Source organism: Rattus norvegicus, chromosome 19, assembly GCF_021556685.1.
Source record: "Rattus norvegicus strain SHRSP/BbbUtx chromosome 19, alternate assembly SHRSP_T2T, whole genome shotgun sequence".
Classification (NCBI taxonomy): Eukaryota; Metazoa; Chordata; class Mammalia; order Rodentia; family Muridae; genus Rattus; species Rattus norvegicus.
The window spans coordinates 19,721,383-19,740,730 of record NC_141552.1 but is presented as its reverse complement, the minus strand read 5'-3'; the positions used below and the strand labels follow the sequence as shown (position 1 = coordinate 19,740,730).

The 19,348-nt window shown below is 47.2% G+C and overlaps 1 pseudogene across 1 annotated transcript; it reads left to right on the top strand.

The window, feature by feature from the left end:
• Positions 1 to 13,145: 13,145 nt before the first annotated feature.
• On the top strand, positions 13,146 to 14,897 carry LOC147999024 (DNA-directed RNA polymerase II subunit GRINL1A pseudogene; annotated as a pseudogene). Its single transcript, XR_015643790.1, has one exon. The product of XR_015643790.1 is annotated as a DNA-directed RNA polymerase II subunit GRINL1A pseudogene (transcript).
• The last annotated feature ends 4,451 nt before the right edge of the window (positions 14,898 to 19,348 follow it).

Genomic DNA, 19,348 nt, shown 5'->3' with positions numbered 1-19,348 from the left:
CCTCCAGCATCACTCAGTTTCAATTCCAAACAGATCTTTCACTTACTATCGATGATTATATACATTAAGCACATCTGATGAAATACAGAAGAGACTAGCCTCCTTCTACAGGCCAACTTGGCATAATGAATTCTTTTGATAGAAAGCAAGATAATTATCTTAATCCATGCAGTTTAGGGAGGACCTCAAGAGCATCCATAGTGAATGCAGACTGCAGCTGTGAACACATGTTTCTTTTGCAGAGCAGGTCTGTGCAAGCCCAGAGCTTAGGTGGGACAGTTCATGTTTCACCTTTTACATGGAAATCTGTGATTGTATTGAGAAAGTATATGTTCCACGTGACTCATTTCCAATTTATGGAATTAAACTGACTTACTGTGAGTGGAGGTGACTCAGAGAGATAAAGTGAAGAAGAATAATCCAGTATGTCTGCACACAGATGCTGCCTCATTAGGGCTTTTCAATGCTCAGCAGCTAGAGAAGCAAGGGAGAGGCATTGGTGACCGTCAAGCTTAGGTCCTCTAGTCATTATAAGCTGAGCATGACACAAAAAGGGTCATAGTTATCACACTAGAATCTAGTAACTAGATTTAACCAACCTGCCATATTAATGCTGTGTTTGGTGGTATTTTTTGCTCTCTTAGGACCTGGAAGAGGCTTGGGGTTTTCTAATCCTACTCATAATTTATTATCCTTCCCAACACTATGTGCTTTATTCTGTTAATGCTAACAGCGGCATCCAATACCTAGGATATTTTCTACTGACATGTGTGACATGAGACAAAACAGTCCCTGTCATCCCTCACCTGAATAAACTTCCTTAGAGGACAGTGTAGTTGGAGGGTCCTTCTTTCCTCTCCAAGATCGAGAAACATTTCCAGTCTTCAGACAAGTGTGTCAGCCATTGTCCAGTGACTGTCTTCAGATGTCCACATTGTCAGCTGAGTGAGGGCAGGGCAGTGGTTTGGGGCAGGGCAGGAGTTTGGGGCAGGGCACAGCAGGGCATTGGGGCAGGGAATTGGAGCAGGGCAGGGCATTGGGGCGGGGCAGGGCGGGGCAGGGCGGGGCAGGGCAGGGTAGGGCAGGGGATTGGGGCAGAGTCCATGAGATGTCAGTAGGCAACAGGCCAGCTGGGGCTAGTGTGGGTACAGGGCTTCTAGTGTGGGTGTGAGAGGAGGAAATTAGGAATGGTCAGATTCTGATGCAGCATATAGGCGGGAACGAGCTTAGACCATCTCAGTGCCATATAGGGACATTGTAGACACTGATGGGCAGTGTGGGGATGGTAGGGTCCCATATACTGCTCTCTGCAGGTTTCAGGAGAGCATACAGTGGCTCTGTCAGACTTATGACCATCAGGCAGGCACTGGGTGCAAGTGAAAATTATGGGACAAGCCCTATGTGCAGCCTGGTTTTGGGACATTCCCAGGTGCCCCATGGACTGCAAATTAAAGGCAAAGAACACAGGGAAGCCAGCAATTCCCATGCACAGGACATAAATACCTGTAGATCTTTCTAGAATTTCCATAGATTATCTGTCACTAGTCCTCATTATAGAAGGCACCAACATTCTGCCCTCTACATCAACTTGGTGAGACAGCTATTCTAACTCCAGCAGGAAGGCCTCAGGGAAGACAGTAAGAACTCGCAGGTGACCCCTTTACTATTGAAACAGGGTCTTCCTATGGAGCCCAGAGTGGCTGTAGGATACTAATGCTCCTGCCTCACAGTGACTAGAATTCCAATCCACCCTCAAGAGCAGTTGATTCATCACTAGATCAGACTAAGGACATGTGAGGCCCCAGGGTGCTAGGATTACCAGGGTCCTAGTAAGTTTCTCCAGCCTAAATTACAACCTGAGTCGGTGCTGCTATTTGGAACACCGCCTGATGCCCAGTGACATCACACCTTTGAACTCTTTGTCAAGCATAAGCTGTTACGGGAATGAAGTACCCACACAATAAAAACTGGTCTGGATAGTCCTAGGTCAAGAATCCCCTGTTGAAAATGCCTTGGACCGCAAAATTTTAAATTCTATATCCTTCTGGCTTTTAGAAGATTTATAAATACAAAAAAAGAAAGATGGGCATAGTAATTTAAGACAGTGATCCCAGTCATGGGAAACTGAGTCTGGGTGATGGAAGACTGTAAGTTCCAGGGCAACCTGTGTTTCAAAAAAAAAAAAAAGGCATGGTGAAGATTCCACTCAAGTAGAAAACAAAAGGGTTTCACATGGGCCCTGCCATCCACTGGTCAGCACTCTCATCACCACAGCCACAGGCAGACACTGGGGAACATTTCCCACTGTCTCTCTTTGGGATGCAATCCACCCCATGATTCTATGTGAGGAAACCCCCAAAGGTTGCATCATGTGAGGGACCTAGAAAGTTCCAGGATTGGGAGAATTTAGGAGTTTATAATTAGGGTTGATCTACAGCTGTGGCAAAGCCTTTTCCCAGCACATGGCAGCCCTAGGTTTGTCCCCAACAGTAAAAATGAAATCCCCCAAAATAATTCAAACAAAATGTCCTGAAACCTGCGCCCTGACCAGTCTCCTCAAAAGTGCGCAGGAACCTGGGTCCACATTTAGGACCCAGCACGGCCTCTGTGACCCGTGAGAAGGGATCTAATATGGGAATTAGTACAGTATGACTTATCCTTGTGGATACCTTTGGTGACAATAACCACCGGACCCCTGAAAACCCATCTACCTGGGGGGCTCAGCACTCATGTCACCCAAAAAGCCCAGATGGCAGCATGGGCAGGTGGTGAAGAAAGTTTGTCTCTCGTGAGCATCAGTTGCTGCTCCTGACCTGACTCTATCCTCAGGAGACCATGTCACCCCAGAAAGTGTGAGTGTCAACGGCTCTTCCCAGGCCAATCCTGGGATACTGCTTAAGTTCCACAATGCACAGCAGTGCTCACTCTAGAGCTAAATGTTCTACAGCTGAAAGGGGTGGGTGCTCTGCTGGCCACACCCCTCCCCTGCAGTATTTAGTGCACTCAGAGTGGTGCTTCAGGTGTGAGGGACTTCTTCAGGCTACTCCCATTGAGAATGGCAGATTCATCAGAACGGGGCACAGGGTGAGTTCAGAGCACAGCTGGGAGGAATTTAGGGATGCCAAGCCATGACTAAGACCAGATCCTGGGCTGACAGGCAGTTGAGCTGGAGAACTGGCATCCAAAGAGTGACTGCCTGAATTCCTCTTAGACCAAAAGCCCTGGATCTGAGCTACTTTAGTGCGTGCTCCTAAGTGGGGTCCCAGACACAGCTCAGAATCGGGGCTGTGCATGGACTTTGGTGCTGGCAGCAGGTGGCTTAGCCATAAAGTGCCGAGCTTTCCCATCTGTGCCCACTCAAACTCCTCTGTTTCATTTTAGGTGTGTTTGGTATAGTTTTGAGACAGGGTATCTTGTAGCAGCCCAACTTGCTTTGAGCAACAATGTAACATAAAAATAACCTTGAGTTCAAGATCCACCAACCCCTCTGTCCCAAGTCCTGGAATTAAGACCTCCAGCTGTGACCATTTTACTGCAGCATAGGATCCATCTGTATTAGAGTGAGCTTTGGAAATACTGGAGCTCCGACTGTTCCTTAGAATTCAGGTTTCCTTAATTCTTAGCAGGAGTTTTGTGATGATGCTGATGAGAGAGTCAGGAGTTACACTGGGAGAGGTAACTGTCCTGGCAGCCCTGAGTGCTCAGTGAAAGTCAAGACAGAAGCCTGCTGATTAGCACCTGAGTGAAAGTGGGAGGATTCAGAGTTCAAGAACAGACTCAGTTACATACCTAAGACCATATTGCAACATTTTTGTTTCACTTTTGGCTTGTTTTCTTTGAGACAAGGTGTTAATTTATAGCCCTGGCTGTCCTGGAACTCACAATGCCTCTACCTCCAAACGGACGGAATTAAAGGCATGTGCCAACATGCACTGCCACTAATTAATTTTTAATTAAACATGCTGGCACAATCCAGTAATCCCAGTGCTTAAGAGGCCGAGGCAGGCAGATATCTGGCTTCCTGACAAGTCTGATCTACAGAGAGCATGTCAGAATAGCCAGGGCCAAACAGAGAAACCCTGTCTCAAAAAATAAACAACAAAATGAATTTGTTTTAAAGAAGAGAGGAACTATTTAACAGAATTAGAGGCAGAGAACCAAAAGGTAATGGGCAGTGCAGAGTCTAGCTTCTGAGATGAAACTGGACACCATGGGGTTAGGGTGGGGATTCTCATCTTGGACTGGGAGACAGAGGGTGACTTCAGGCATGGAAGGCTCAGTCAGTCATTAGTCAGGATTCTCAATCAAGAGGGTGTTGTAAGATCCAAAATGTGTGAGCAGTTTTCTGCATGAGACTAGAAGAACCCGCCTACCTATACAAAACAGCCAATGAAGAGTAATCACAAGCATATGTCTGGAGGTCCACAAGAGGTTAACGTCCACCTTAGTGTGGATTATTCAGAGCACAGCTGGAGAGGAGTAGAAGAGCTGATGGTGGCTGAGGCAGGAGAGGAGTTCGGGTGTGAATTTGAGCCAGTAAAGGAGCTTGTAGGTCGGGCAGAGCAATGAGAGGTCTAACAGCATAGCTGTTGAGATCCTTCAGATTAATTTGTCTTAAGAGCCTCATGCCATAGCCAAGGACAGGAGTAGATCTGACTATTGGGTGGCTGGGCTCACATAGCCCAACAGGTTTGGCCTTGCATCTGTGAGATTCCAAGTCTCTCCCTTTAGACACAGCCATGGAGAAGGTGTAGCAGTGAAGGTGCAGATGGCTTTGCAATGCTTGGCTTATGGTGTTGAGTACTTCATGCTCCACAGAGCTAGGAAATGTCCTAGAAGCCAGGGAGGCTGAGCATGAGGAAGACAGGTCTCTGGGAGAGAGAAATGATAACCAAAGTCACTAAGAACTTCCTGAATCACAGTGTCTGTTAACCATATATTTTATTTACTTATTTTTATGGGCCCGAGTGTTTCACCTAATAAATGCTTGTGCACCATGTGGTATGTGTGGTGCCCGTGAAGTCCAGACTGATTCCCTAGAATTGCAATTACAGGTTAATAGCAGCCACCATGTGGACACTGGGAACTGAACCTTGGTCTTCTGCTCTTAGCCACTAAACCAACCATCTCTTCAGCACCACCCCCCAATTGTATAGTCATTAAGATTTAACCATTTGGCGCAAGGCCCTGGGTTCGATCCCCAGCTCCGAAAAAAAGAACCAAAAAAAAAAAAAAAAAAGATTTAACCATTTGGCCTTCAGTATTTGAATTAATACAGATGTGACAAGAGTTATAGTTAACATGGTGGTTCAGGTATAGACAGGCAGGCATCTCATTGTATACAAAATATGAATCCTTCCTTCCTTCCTTTCTTTCTTTCACTTCTTTCTTCCTTCCTTTCTTTCTTTCTTTCTTTCTTTCTTTCTTTCTTCCTTCCTTCCTTTCTTTCTTTCACTCCTTTCTTTCTTTCACTCCTTTCTTTCTTTCACTCCTTTCTTTCTTTCTTTCACTCCTTTCTTTCTTTCTTTCTTTCTTTCTTTCTTTCTTTCTTTCTTTCTTTCTCTTTTTGTTTTACTCTTGGAGACAGTGTTGTTTTTTGTGTAGCTGACCTGGAATTAGTTCTGTAGAGGAAGCTGGCCTAGAATTCAGAAATCTGTCTGCCTCTGCCTCCCAAGTGTTAGGATCAAAGGCCTGTGCCACCACCACCACACATCCTTCTGTTTAAAGGAAAAATGTAGTCTTACAGGGCAGCATGAGTTTAGCCCCGGTATAGACACTTTCCTAGGCCTCAGGAGCTGTAGAGTTCATGAAGGATTTGCTGCCTTCCCCTTTAGCTTGGCTAACTATGAGAGCTGCACACCCATGGGTGTTTGCTTCACGAGAGTCTGGAGGATGAGGGTCACAGGCTGAGGTAACTGTGTAGAGCAGAGGATGCTTGGTGATAGTCAAGTGGGTAAAATGCTGAAATGCTGAGAAGAGGCCTATGGTAGGCGCCTCCTACACCTGAGACTTCCAACCCCATAAAGCAGGGGGTAGAGAGTGAGGATGCACAGTGCACACATGTCAGGAAAAGGCCATGTTCATGAAGCCTCCGTGAGTGGTGGACAGGCTCTAGGGCACCATGAGGGACATCAGGAGCTTCTGCATTTTGTAGAATTACAGGGTTCAATGTTTCACATGCCCATGATTTGCCCCCTGCTGCAGGGAGAAGCCAACACCAGAAGCCTCCAGCTCCCAACCCTGCTTTTGCCATGTAGCTTTATCCAGAAAGAGGTTGGAAGTCCCTGGACCTGGAGTCTCAGGTGGTTGTGAGCCACCTGACCCTGGTGCTGGAGACTGAACCCAAGTCTTCTGCAAGAGCAGCAAAGACCTGTGCGCTGCCTGGCCCAGCTAGGGCTGTGAAATGGGATTTATTTTCATGCTGAACAAGCCCAGCAACAGTTTAGGTCCCTAGAAGACACATAAACCTGGATGCAGTAGTGTCTGTCATCCCGCCCTTCCTACTGGGAAATAGGAGCCTAAAGTGGACAGTCTCTAGGATTAGGGGGAAGGGCTAGCCTAGCAATCACAGCCATGGATGAGAGGTAGGTGAGGACCTTTGCTCAGGTTGTCCCTGACCTTTACACAGGCACACACACACACACCTGTACTCACAGAAACGCCATACAGACATACATGAAAAAGGAAATAAAAACAAACAACATTGAAAATACAATATACTGGGGCTGGAGGGATGGCTCAGTGGTTAATACCACTGACTGCTCTTCCAGAGGATCTGAGTTCAATCCCCAGCAACCACGCATTGTGTCTCTTAACCATTTCTACTCTCATATACTACCCTCTACTGTTGTGTCTGAAAACAGGGACACCGTACTCAGATGGACAAAATAAATAGTTTTTTAAAATCCTTTTCTTAAAAAAAAAAACTCTTCTGTGACACATGATCATTGTGTGATTCCAAATGTCGCTAAGTCAGTAAAGTCCTATTGCTACATGGTCCACCAGTTGTGTCAGCCATGGTAGTAGAATGGCACAGTTGAAAAGTTGCTGGTCACAGTGACCAGGCAGCCTAGAAAGCTCACCATGTGCAGAGAAGGCTGTGCTGTGTCCTAGTCCTCTACCCCACACTGCCCCTCATCCCTACGAACAGAGCAAAAAGAACAGATGAGGAATGTTCCAGGATTCTTTACTCTTTGATTGCCTTACTAACCTAGTCCTGTGCTACATGTAACCTTGTCACATCCTCTGTCCCATCCCTAAGCCCTCATACCTGTCAGATAAGACAGGGATCTTGCTTTGGGGGGAAGCTCTGGTCCCTCTTTGTCCTAACAGGCTCTGAGCCATCGCTGAAAGAGAGTCCTCTGAGGATTGAGGGACGTCCATAGCCAGTTCTCTGACTTCCAGGAAGGTTTGAGGAAGGTGGTCCTCTTCCTGTGGTTCCTCTAGTAGGAACAGCCCACACTTGGGCCCAGCTCCCACTGTCAGAAAAAGGCAGGTGGCTCTGGTCTTTGCACAGCTCTCCAGCTGAATGAACAGTGCATCTCTCCTCTCTCTCTTGCAGGAAGTCTCCAGTCTCTGATGCAGGTGCTGTTCCCAAGACAAAGGAAAGGAAAGTGCTAAGTGAGGGTTCCCGGGATCCTTTAAAACATTGTATGCATTGTCTTCATTAATTTTTCTGTTTAATTTTTTATTCCATGTGTATTGATCTCATTGTAGGGGTGTGCATTCCAAAGCATGAGTGTTGAAGGTGGAGGAAAAGCCATGGGAGTCACTTTATCCTACCGTGCGGGGTCCCAGGCTCTGAACTGGGTCATTGAGCTTCTTTACAAAGAGCTTTCATGCTGAATTTCTTGCTGGCTCTGATTTCAGGGAGAGCATCTCATAGAGCCCAGACTGGCCAGTAAACTACTGATCATCCTACCTCAAGCATTGCCATCTACTTCATGAAAGGTTGAGTTATTGACATGAGGAACTGGGGATGGGCAGAGGTGCATGACTGAGGCTATCTCTGCTCAGTGGCATGCCTTTGGGGACAGATAGTTTTCATCACTGAGGTGTCATTTGAGTGCAGTGCTCCTCTGGAGAGATGGAGTTTCTTTGGCCAGGGCATCAGGCTCTCAAGACAGGACTTGAAGGTGGAGGTCTGGAGGCCAGGCCTGCATTCCTCTTCAGAAGCTGCAGTCCCCACTCTGGACAGTGCTATAGCACAGGGTCACATATCCAGTTCCACCCTGAGACCTGCTGAGTCACATGCAGTTTGTGCTGAGAAGCAAACTGGGGTCTCCTGCAAGGGCAGTGAGTGCCTCTCAACCACTTCCTCATGCTTTCCTTAATTGTACACTCAAAGTGGGGCGGGCATGACACATGTGGGGGTCAAACACAAATCAAGGGAGCTTTTTCTCTTTTTGTATCAGAGAGGGCCTGAGGATCAAACTCAAGCCCTCAGGAATGACAGTGATGCCTGGACCTGGTGAGTTCAGGGTGGGGATGAGGGTTTAGTCCTAGGGATGGAGCCCAGGACATCACATACGCTAGGCAAGTGCCTAATCACTGTGCTACATCCCCAGCAGATGTTGGTTGCAAGAGAACTTGGGCCCTCACCATGCCAAAGGAGCACTCTATCACTTAGTGACCCCAGCCTGGTAGTCTTGTTTGTAACCTCTGCTGTGTTTGCATGCTGCCTGAGCTTATTAATATAGCCACATCCTCAGGGTGACAAAAACTTCATGGAGACTCCCACTGTCAGATACCTGAAGACAGGTTTCAAAGAGAACAGGTAACCAGTGCAGAAGTCTCACAGTGTTATGGAATATAAGTCCTAGATGACAGAATGCTCAGAACACTGGCGTCCCCACTGTTGGAAGTAACCAGGACCACAGATCCCAGTCTTTCATCACACCTGAAGACCCCTAGCTGGCATGGTGGCACATACTTGTCATCCCAGCACTTGGGAGGCTTAGTCAGGAGAATCTCCTGAGAACAGGAGTAGGAGGACAGCCTGGCCAACCCATCAGGTGTTACCTGCAGGTCTAGTTCCAGACATAATCCTAGCATGCAGTCATCCCCAGCCATGCATGGAAAGCATCATGGCACACCAGGAAGCCAGTGAGGCCCATGTTGCTTGACTGGGCAGCTACTTGTTAGCCATAAGGACTAGGGCTCAGAGTGCCCAGAGGCTGTGAGACTGAGGGTTTCAAGGACCCAGCAGCAGGCCAGATGGTCTCAGCCTGGACTGGATACTGAAGAAGGAAAGAGCCCTGAGTCCTGGGCCAAAGCTGTTAGTAGCCCCATGACCTGGGCTGCTGGTGGCTGCTGGGGTCAGGAGCAGTGTCTTGGTGGGTCCTGCTGTGGTGAGAGAGAGCAGCAGAACTTCTGGAGGACAGAGAGGGAGCAAAATAGAATGGGAAGCCAGTGTAGAGATCTCAGAGTGTTTGTGTGAAGCAGAGCTAGGAAGTGGGTTGCAGGGGCAGGGGAGCAGCAGGCTGTGCCTGTAGAGATGAGTCAGCCCAAGGGGGAGTTGTCAGAGCCCAGCAGGGGAGGGGCTCCTGTCCCTCCAGGACAGTCTCCATCAGAGACTGAAGGGCTGGGCCTGAGAGGCAAGGGGAATTAGGGATGAGGGAGAGACTGGAGAGATGTGGGAAAAGAATGCACCTAGGAGTGAAGCAGGGCACCCAATGTGGGATGGCTGAGGCTTGACAGAGTTGGATGTTGCTGATCCTACATTAGGCCAAGCCAGAGGGCCCAAGCTCCAGCAGCCAGAAAGGAAGCCAAAGTGTCTGAGGAGGCCTGCATCAGATTGAGACTCATGAGGGTCCCACCAATGGCCAAGGCAGGATTTGTTGAAAGCAAGGTTGTGGGTATAATTGTCCTCACCTCGGAAGGGAATAGGTGGCCATGGCTCTCACAGGTACTGAGGGTGCAGGGACAGGAGACCTATGGACTGACCTTACTGCCACAGGGCGGCTGAAGGCTCTTGTTGCCTTCAGTTAGTTGTTGCATTAACCTGGTAGCTTCATTTCTTGAGAAGCTTGGGTGGATGAGGTGTAGCAGATCAAGGTCCAGCTGAGAGGAGGAATCCAGAGTGTTCCATGGTTGGCAAACAGGTTCTGAGATCTGGCCTGTGCACTCAGGCCAGTGTAGCTGTTTGTCTTAGCTGCAGGCTCAAGAGGTTTGAACTGACCCAGGATCAAATACCACATGTGCCCTGTGTTTTCCAAGCTTTGTCATGGTTGCAAGCGCTGGGCGAACTCACATGGACTTTTCCATCATTCCCTGAGCTCTAGGTGACTCGGATGGATCATGGAGATATCTCTAAGCCTATGCCAGCACAGCAGTGACATTTTGGCAGTGTCCTCTAGGGTTCCAGGACTGGATCTTTTTTCTCTCTCTCTGCTGATACAAGTAATAAGACATCCTATAAAACAAGGCCAAGCCTTCCTAGAGTTGAAGCCCAGAACACACAAGACTCCCCCAGGGATGGGCCCATCCAAGAAGGTGTGGGATGTTTTGTGGCTTAGGTTGTTTCACGGTGAGTGAGAAGTGTCTAAGACGCACACATGTAGCTGCTTGGGAGCTGGGGAGGCCATGGGACCCCCTAGATCTGATTCTGCAGATGACTGTGAACATCCATGTGCTGGGATCTGAACTCTGGTCCTCAATCACTGAGCCATCCCACTGGCCCCTGGCTTTCCCTTCCTAGAATGTTTCTGTATTTCCTCCTACTTGATGCCTTGATGCTGGCTCCTAGCCCAATGGCCTATATACAAGATGAATTCTATAAATGTCTTATAAACACTAAGTATCCTGTGAAGGGTACTAGTGCCCTGTTCATAACAGGAAGGCTGAGGAATCCAGTCTGCAACAAAGAGAAGGCCGGGTGCTTTTCCTGTCATTCAGCATGAAGGGCCAGTCATGTTTTCATTGTAGCGTCCTGGTTATGCTATGGGTCTTCCTGGTGCAGCAGTCCTGTTCTGTGACAAATGATGTGTCTCCTGCAGGAGGAAGAGTGGTCGAGTTACAGTACCTGCAATATGACAAGAAAACGAAAAAGGTGATGAAGTCCTTGACTCCCAGAGCCACAAGAAGTGGGTTAGGTGGAGGGCAAGTAGGGAGACAGCTGAATCCTGAAGGACACTGTTGGGACCTTTGCCAGGTGCCTCTGTGACATCCAGACTTGGACACAGGGATGAGTCTGGGTATCTAACATCAGCATATATCAGTCTCCATGGTCTACGGCCCCTGCACCTCCTCACTGCTCCTCTGGCTTTGGAGACCTCAATTTTGCCAAGCCTTTTCTTCAGGACCATCCCCTGGATCATCCAGGTGGCTCCTAAGAGACAAGCACTGACAGCAGACATTTGGTATGGATCACAGGCGAAATTGTCATGGGGCTTTCTGCCATCCTACCCAGAATGCTGTGAAAGGCTCCACTTTAGTGGTGTTCACTTCTGGAATGCCCTGTGTGATAGTTTCAGCTGTGAATAACAAGGATAGCAGTTTCTACTGCTGCCCACACAGGCCTCCAGCACCCTGAAAGCTGCAGTGCTCACCTAGTAGGGAAGCACATTCAGGACAGGGAGAGCCCTGAGGAGCTCAGTCAGCTTCCTGGTCATCCCTGCAGTGACACCTCACCACTGCAGTGTGTGGTCATCCCGGCGGTGACGCCTCACCACTGCAGTGTGTGGTCATCCCCGCAGTGACGCCTCACCCCTGCAGTGTGTGGTCATCCCCTGAGTAACACCTCACCCCTGCACTGTGTGGTCATCCCTGCGGTGACATCTCACCCCTGCAGTGTGTGGTCATCCCTGCAGTGACACCTCACCCCTGCAGTGTGTGGTCATCTCCGCAGTGACACCTCACCCCTGCAGTGTGTGGTCATCCCCGCAGTGACGCCTCACCCCTGCAGTGTGTGGTCATCCCTGCAGTGATGCCTCACCCCTGCAGTGCAGACCTTTGGGCCTGTGGCCTTCAGGTTCCGGATTATCTGTTAAACTCAGTTCATAATCAGAATGTTTTGTGTTCAGCCACTGCCTGGACTGTACTCCAAGAAGAGTTCAAGGGTTTGTGTGGCAACATCTAGCGACCAAGCCTTAGCAAAAGGATTCTCACATCATCCTGCAGGCAGATTCCCTTAGTCATCCCTAGTCCATTTAAGCTGCTGCTGAAGATGCCTTGAAGGCATAGCCACAGCCACCCCGTGTGTTCGGAGGTGATGTTTTCATTCAGGAACCTGATGCTGAGTCTTCTCCTAACCCAGCAGGCGGTCCCTGCATCAGGCTGGAGTTTTGAGTTTCTGTGTTGTCCTGATAACACGTGCTGTTTCCTCCTGGGTCAGAATAGATCTCAGAAGGTCTGGGCCAGTCTCACTGGTTGAGGATTCTTGCAAGGCCTCATCTCCAATTCCTGAGGGAAGGTGTAGGTTAGGAGAATGCCTGGATTTGAAATTCAGTGTTTTCAGATTTCAGGATTGGATGAGGGGTACTCAGCATGTGCATGTGTCCATGTCTCTGTATACATGCACTTGCAGGCCAGGGATGGACACCAGCAACCTTCCTCAGTCACCCTATGCCTCTCACACAAAGGAGCTCTCACACAGAAGCTGTGGCTCACAGATGAGGCTGGTCAGGCTTAGAGTCCCAGAGATTCTTCTGCTGTGCTTCAAAACTTTGAATGTGTGTGTGTGTGTGTGTGTGTGTGTGTGTGAGAGAGAGAGAGAGAGAGAGAGAGAGAGAGAGAGAGAGAGATTCTACCAGCATGTACAACCACGCATGACATATGGATGCCAGAGGGAAATATCCGGTGTCTTCCTTTTCGAACAGGGTCCTAATCAACTATCAGGTATCTATATCTTAATATCTAGCAGGGGTCCCAGCGTGAGCATAGCCAGGGCATACACATGCTTGGCTGTCAGGCAGGCAAGAGGCAGAGATCTTGTTCTATTTTTCATGGTTAATGCTCTTAGTGCCCTTGAGGGACTGGCTGACACCTGCCTGGAGACGGCTGGATCTGATGCTGGTAAAAAGATCTCAGACACCACTGCCAAACTGAGAGCTGCCATTTCAGAAAGTGAAGAGGTCAGAGGGAGAACTGAACTACTTCATCCTGTTAGTGTTGACTGTAAGCTAAGGCATAAAGCATCCACAAGAGTTGATACCGACATAGACAAGGCCCAGAATTCTGACCTGATGCTTGATACTTCATCATTAGTTCCTGAATGTTCGTCAGTAGACATTGAATCATCTAAAACAACCTCAGAAACTCAGGGACCTACACAGCTCACTCACAAAGGCAATGATGAGACTTTGGAGACTGGCTGCACAGTGACTACCAGATTGTCTGTCCGCATCACAGCCCAGGCTCCCCCATCTTAAGTTAATGAACATCTCCCCCAGCATTCAAGTCAAGCGGAAGAGGTTTCCAGCAGCGTCGACAGTCTATTTATCACTAAATTGCAAAAGATCACAACTGCAGACCAGACTGAACCCTCAGAAGAAAACACCAGCACTGAGAACTTTCCAGAAGTGCAGAGTGAGACTCCTAAGAAGCCTCATTACATGACAGTGCTAGAAATGCGAGCTAGAAACCCAGTGCCCCCTCCTCATAAGTTTAAGACCAATGTGTTACCCACACAACAGAGTGACTCAACAAGTCATTGTCAGAGGGCTCAGTCTCCTGCTTCCTCAGAAGAGCAGAGACGCAGGGCTAGGCAGCATCTTGATGATGTCACAGCAGCTCGCCTTCTTCTGCTCCACCCCCTGCCTGCACAGTGGCTCTCCATAGAAGAGTCGCTGGCTCTGCAGAAAGAGCAGAAGCAGAATTATGAGAAGATGCGGGCAAAGCTCGCAGCACAGAAACTAGCTGAGAGACTGAATATTACAATGCAGAGCTACAATCCAGAAGGGGAGTCTTCAGGGAGATACCGAGAAGTGAGGGATGAAGATGATGCCCAGTCCTCGGACGAATGCTGAAAATGAGCGCTGGGAGATCCCGGGAGTTGACTGTTGAGCTTAAATTGTCTCATCTAACTTCCTAACAAGTACCAAGACAGTGTCAGACCTTGTTGAGGGACAGCAGTTGAAGTTACACAAAGGTAGCTACAAAATAAGAACCCAGTTTGTCTTTCAGAAGATGATCTTCACATGCTTGAACAGTTCAATATTTGAACATTGTGTTTGGCCGTATTGTGTCACAGTTTTGCAGTATATTGTGCATTGGTCTGATATTTTAGTGTGAGTAGAACACACGTTTTCTTTAAGATATCTGCTTTTTCCTTCTTCGTATTCTTATCAGATAGCACTGCTTACACCCCTTCTGGTGAAATACTTTGTTATTCCAGGCACCTAAAGTGAATTAGGAAGGCCTGGTCCCCTCACTCAAGAAATGAGGGGAGCAGTCTAAAGAATGGTACGCATGCTTGCATGGACACGTTCCTGAGACGCTGGATATGAAATGCCGCACACAACACTCGGGAACCACCACCACTGTGTCTGCTGCTCTGTCCTCTCTTGGGGCGACTGCTGTCACCTGTGATGAGGTTAAGGAGCACTTGGAAGAAGTGCTAGGTGGGGAGGGTCTTCTGAGCTGGTGTGGGGAGCTGCTCCTGGCTGCCCTAGGCTTGAACTCATTGCCATCTGGGATGATAGGTCCCTGTACAGGACACTCGTGCTTGGTAAGGAAACCGGTGTTTTTCTAAGAGTTACAGTTGAATTGTCAGTTAATTGCTTTTTTTCCTTGTTAAACCCACAGAGGTGTTTACAGGCTGCAGAAACCTCAGTCCTGTATGTGCACATTTGTGCTGTTTCAAATGATTATATGATCATTTCCAGCAAAGTTAACAATGTTATCAAAAAGCCTTTTTCTATTATGTGGAATTTGTAAAGGAGAAATAAAATACCAATCAGAGCAAAAATAAAAACCATTTTGTCAATGATATCATATTGTACATATTACTGGTATAGAATACCATCCACAAGGACAAGCATTTGTTGAAAGAGTTCACCATACCCTGAAATGACAAATTATAAAATTAAAAAGGAAAAGAGATGACCTTACACAGCCTGAATGGAGTTGGCATACCAGTCCCAGAGTAATATTGGCATAAGCATCATTTTTATTAATATTCTTAATCTTAAATTTCATAATTATAAGCTTCATGTAGGACCAATAAAATTAAAGGTCCATATGAGGGCTGCAGACATGACTCCATGGTTAAGAGCACTGACTTCTCTTCCAGAGGTCCTGAGTTCAAATCCCAGCAACCACATGGTGGCTCACAACCATCTGTAATGAGACCTGATGCCCTCTTCTGGTGTGTCTGCAGACAGCTACAGTGTACTTATATATAAATAAATAAATCTTTAAACAGATAAAAAGTCAGTATGAACCTTTGTTGTCTAAAATGGCTTGAGTCAGGGCTGACAACCAGACAGCCCTTCCAGCACCTGCCTATGAGCTCACAGATTTAAGCTTTATAAACTGACATAGAAAAATGTCCAGGGTCGTAGCCTGACAAATTCTCAGCTACGTCTCTGATGATCAGTCTTAGGGTGGGCATTCAAAAAACCATCCCTCTCTAAGTGAGGTCAGAGTTTGTGTGGTTTATGGGGCAACTCCTGGACCCCATAAGGCTGGATATTTCAGCTGCTCTTCAGTACATGCGGGAATCCTGAAGAAGTAGGCAAATTAATATAGCAAACTTCCTTCTTCCATGTCCTTGATATGAGCTGCCAGCAGAAGGTGTGGTCCAAACAACAACCAACGGATTGGGTAAAGATCTTTACCAATCCTACAACAGATAGAGGGCTTATATCCAAAATATACAAAGAACTCAAGAAGTTAGACTGCAGGGAGACAAATAAACCTATTTAAAAAATGTGGCTCAGAGCTAAACAAAGAATTCACAGCTGAGGAATGCCGAATGGCTGAGAAACACCAAAAGAAATGCTCAACATCTTTAGTCACAAGGGAAATGCAAATCAAAACAACCCTTAGATTTCACCTTACACCAGTCAGAATGGCTAAGATCAAAAACTCAGGTGACAGCAAATGTTGGAGAGGATGTAGAGAAAGAGGAACACTCCTCCATTGTTGGTGGGATTGCAGACTGGTACAACCATTCTGGAAATCAGTCTGGAGATTCCTCAGAAAATTGGATATTGAACTACCTGAGGATCCAGCTATACCTCTCTTGGGCATATAACCAAAAGATGCCCCAACATATAACAAAGACACATGCTCCACTATGTTCATAGCAGCCTTATTTATAATAGCCAGAAGCTGGAAAGAACCCAGATGCCCTTAAAGAGAGGAATGGATACAGAAAATGTGGTACGTCTACACAATGTATATTAATCAGCTATCAAAAACAATGACTTTATGAAATTCATAGGCAAATGGATGGAACTGGAAAATATCATCCTGTGTGAGGTAACCCAATCACAGAAAAACTCACATGGTATGCACTCATTGATAAGTGGATATTAGCCCAAATGCTCGAATTACCCTAGATGCACAGAACACATGAAAATCAAGAAGGATGACCAAAATGCAGATGCTTCACTCCTTCTTTAAAAGGGGAACAAGAATACCCTTGGCAGGGAATAGGGAGGCAAAGTTTAGAACAGAGGCAGAAGGAACATCCATTCACAGCCTGCCCCACATGTGGCCCATACCTATACAGATATTAGGTAAGATGGATGAAGCAAAGAAGTGCAAGCCGACAGGAACTGGATGTAGATCTCTCCTGAGAGACACAGCCAGAATACAGCAAATACGTAGCCAAATGCCATCATTAAACCACTGAACTGAGAACTGGGCCCCCGTTGATGTAATCAGAGAAAGGACTGGAAGAGCTTGAAGGGGGTTGAGACCCCATATGAACAAGAATTCCAACCAACCAGAGCTTCCAGGGACTAAGCCACTACCCAAAGAGTATACATGGACTGACGGTGGACTCCAACTGCATACGTAGCAATGAATAGCCTAGTAAGAACACCAGCGGAAAGGGAAACCCTTGGTCCTGCCAAGACTGAACCCCCAGTGATCATGATTGTTGGGGGGAGGGCGGTTATCGGGGAAGGATGGGGAGGGGATCACCCAAATAGAAGGGGAGGGGAAAGGGTTGAGGGATGTTGGCCTGGAAATCGGGAAGGGGAATAACAATCGAAATGTAAATAAGAAATACTCAAGTTAATAAAGATGAAAAAAATAAAAAGAAAAAAGAAGGTGTGGTCCAGATAAGAGGTGGGCCTTTCCATCTCAAAAGATCTGAATTAAAGATTTATCTTCTTTTTTTTTTTTTCTTTTCTTTTTTTTGGAGCTGGGGACCGAACCCAGGGCCTTGGGCTTCCTACGTAAGCCCTCTACCACTGAGCTAAATCCCCAGCCCCAAGATTTATCTTCTGATCTCCAAGATTTGGATTACAAGTAGGTCTTCTTGCTTCAGAAAATTTAATTAAGAAAAAAAATCCAATGGTGCTTATGCCTTTAGCCTCAGCATCCAGGAGGTAGAGTCAGGTGGATCTCTGAGTTCAAGGCCAGCCTGGTCTACAGTATGAATTCCAGGACAGCCAGAGCTACACAGGGAAACCCTGTCTCAAAAAAACCAAAGAAGAGGAGGAGGACCAAGAGGAGGGGGTTGAAGAGAGGAAAACAGAAAGAAGGAAGGAGAGAGAGAGAGAGGGGGAGAGAGAGAGAGAGAGAGAGAGAGAGATCAATCCCCCTCACAGGGCATCAAGCCATTTGGCATTAGTTAATTCCAGGTACACTCAAGTTGACAACCAAGAACAGCAATCCCATTACCCGTGGTTGTGATCTCACCCTGGTAGGCTCCTGAGTAGGAGGCTGAAGCAGGAGAATTGCCATAAGTCTGATGCCAGCATGAACTACACACGTGTTCCAAGCCAAGCCAATCTCAGCTACAGTTTGAGATTCTGTCTGAAAAATATGAAAGAGAAAGAAAACATAATTTCCTAGAGCAGTGTTTCTCAACCTTCCTATGGCCTCAACCCTTTAGAACAGTTCCTCAAGCTGTGGTGACCCCAACTACAAATTATTTTGTCGCTACTTCTCAACTGTAAATTTGCTACTGTAATGAATCTTTATTGTAGTGTAAACTATCTGATAGGAGACCCTGTGTGGGTCACGACCCCCAGGCTGAGGGCCTCTGCCCTAGAGGTGGTCTTGGCCTAGTTTATATAGTTCATATTATAATGGGCTCTCTCAGCGTTTGAAGGTCAAGTATATTCACTTGTAACATCAAAACTTAAAAATTCAGTTGAGCTGCTGGCTGGTACTGTGTGACATCCCCCAGAATACCTTTGCCATTTTGTTCCATGCCTGCCAGCCATTTCATATTGTTGCTGTAACAAGCCTGCTATCACTGACGAGGAGAAGGGACTTGGCTCAAGGACATGCTGACCACACACCTTGTTTTGTTCTGAATGTTCTGTATGCGGTTTGCTATTCTAGAGAAATTCTACACCTGAAGGAGTGGTTCCCTGAAGTGGACACAGGTGAAAGGCTAAGGCAGATGTGTGAAGGAATGTTTCACTGAGGCAGATGCAGGTAAAAGGATGTTCTGCTAACGCACGCATGTGAAAGGACATGTGATGAAGGGTTCTGCACTAAGGACACACATGCATTGGTCTGCCTTGCATTCTGTAGTTGAGCTGCATTTGTTGGGACTTCATAGAACCACAGCAAAAACCCTTCTGGTGGGCTGTGTGGTTTCTCGCTGTTTCCTTGGGCTCGGGCTGATGGGCAGAGTGATGTCAGCTGAGACAGACACATGTGCTGACGCAGGACACACGCTGAGGCCAGGCCCATGGAGGACACGGGATATTGAGAGGGAGTTTGGATAGAGTTATGCTTGCGTAGCTTGTTGGTCTGGGGTCTCTGCTGATCTCTGCTCGCCTGAGAGCTGCTCTTACTGACTGTGTAGCATCTTGACTGTTTTTGTTCCCCTTGGACAGCCCTCAGGACCAGGCTCTCCTCTCCCTTAACCATGGCTGCTGTCCTCTTCCTCTCTCCTCTTCATCACACATGTTCTTCCTTTATTCTCTGGCAGCTTCTTCCTCCTCCTTCCCTCCTCATGATCCTCTCTAGCAAAGCCCTCAAAGCTCCCCTCCCCCATCTCTCTGCTGTGCAGCTGTTGGCTGTTGGCTTCTTTATAATCACAGTTAACTGGGAGCAGGGTCAGTTATTTGGGGTTAACCAGTCTTGAGTTCTACAAATTAGCATTAAAACACAAGCAGCATTAGGCCAATCCACTACAGGAGTTTTTGTTTGTTTGTTTGGTTGGTTTGGTTTAATTTTCATTTACCTGTTTACTTGTTATTTTATTTTTGGC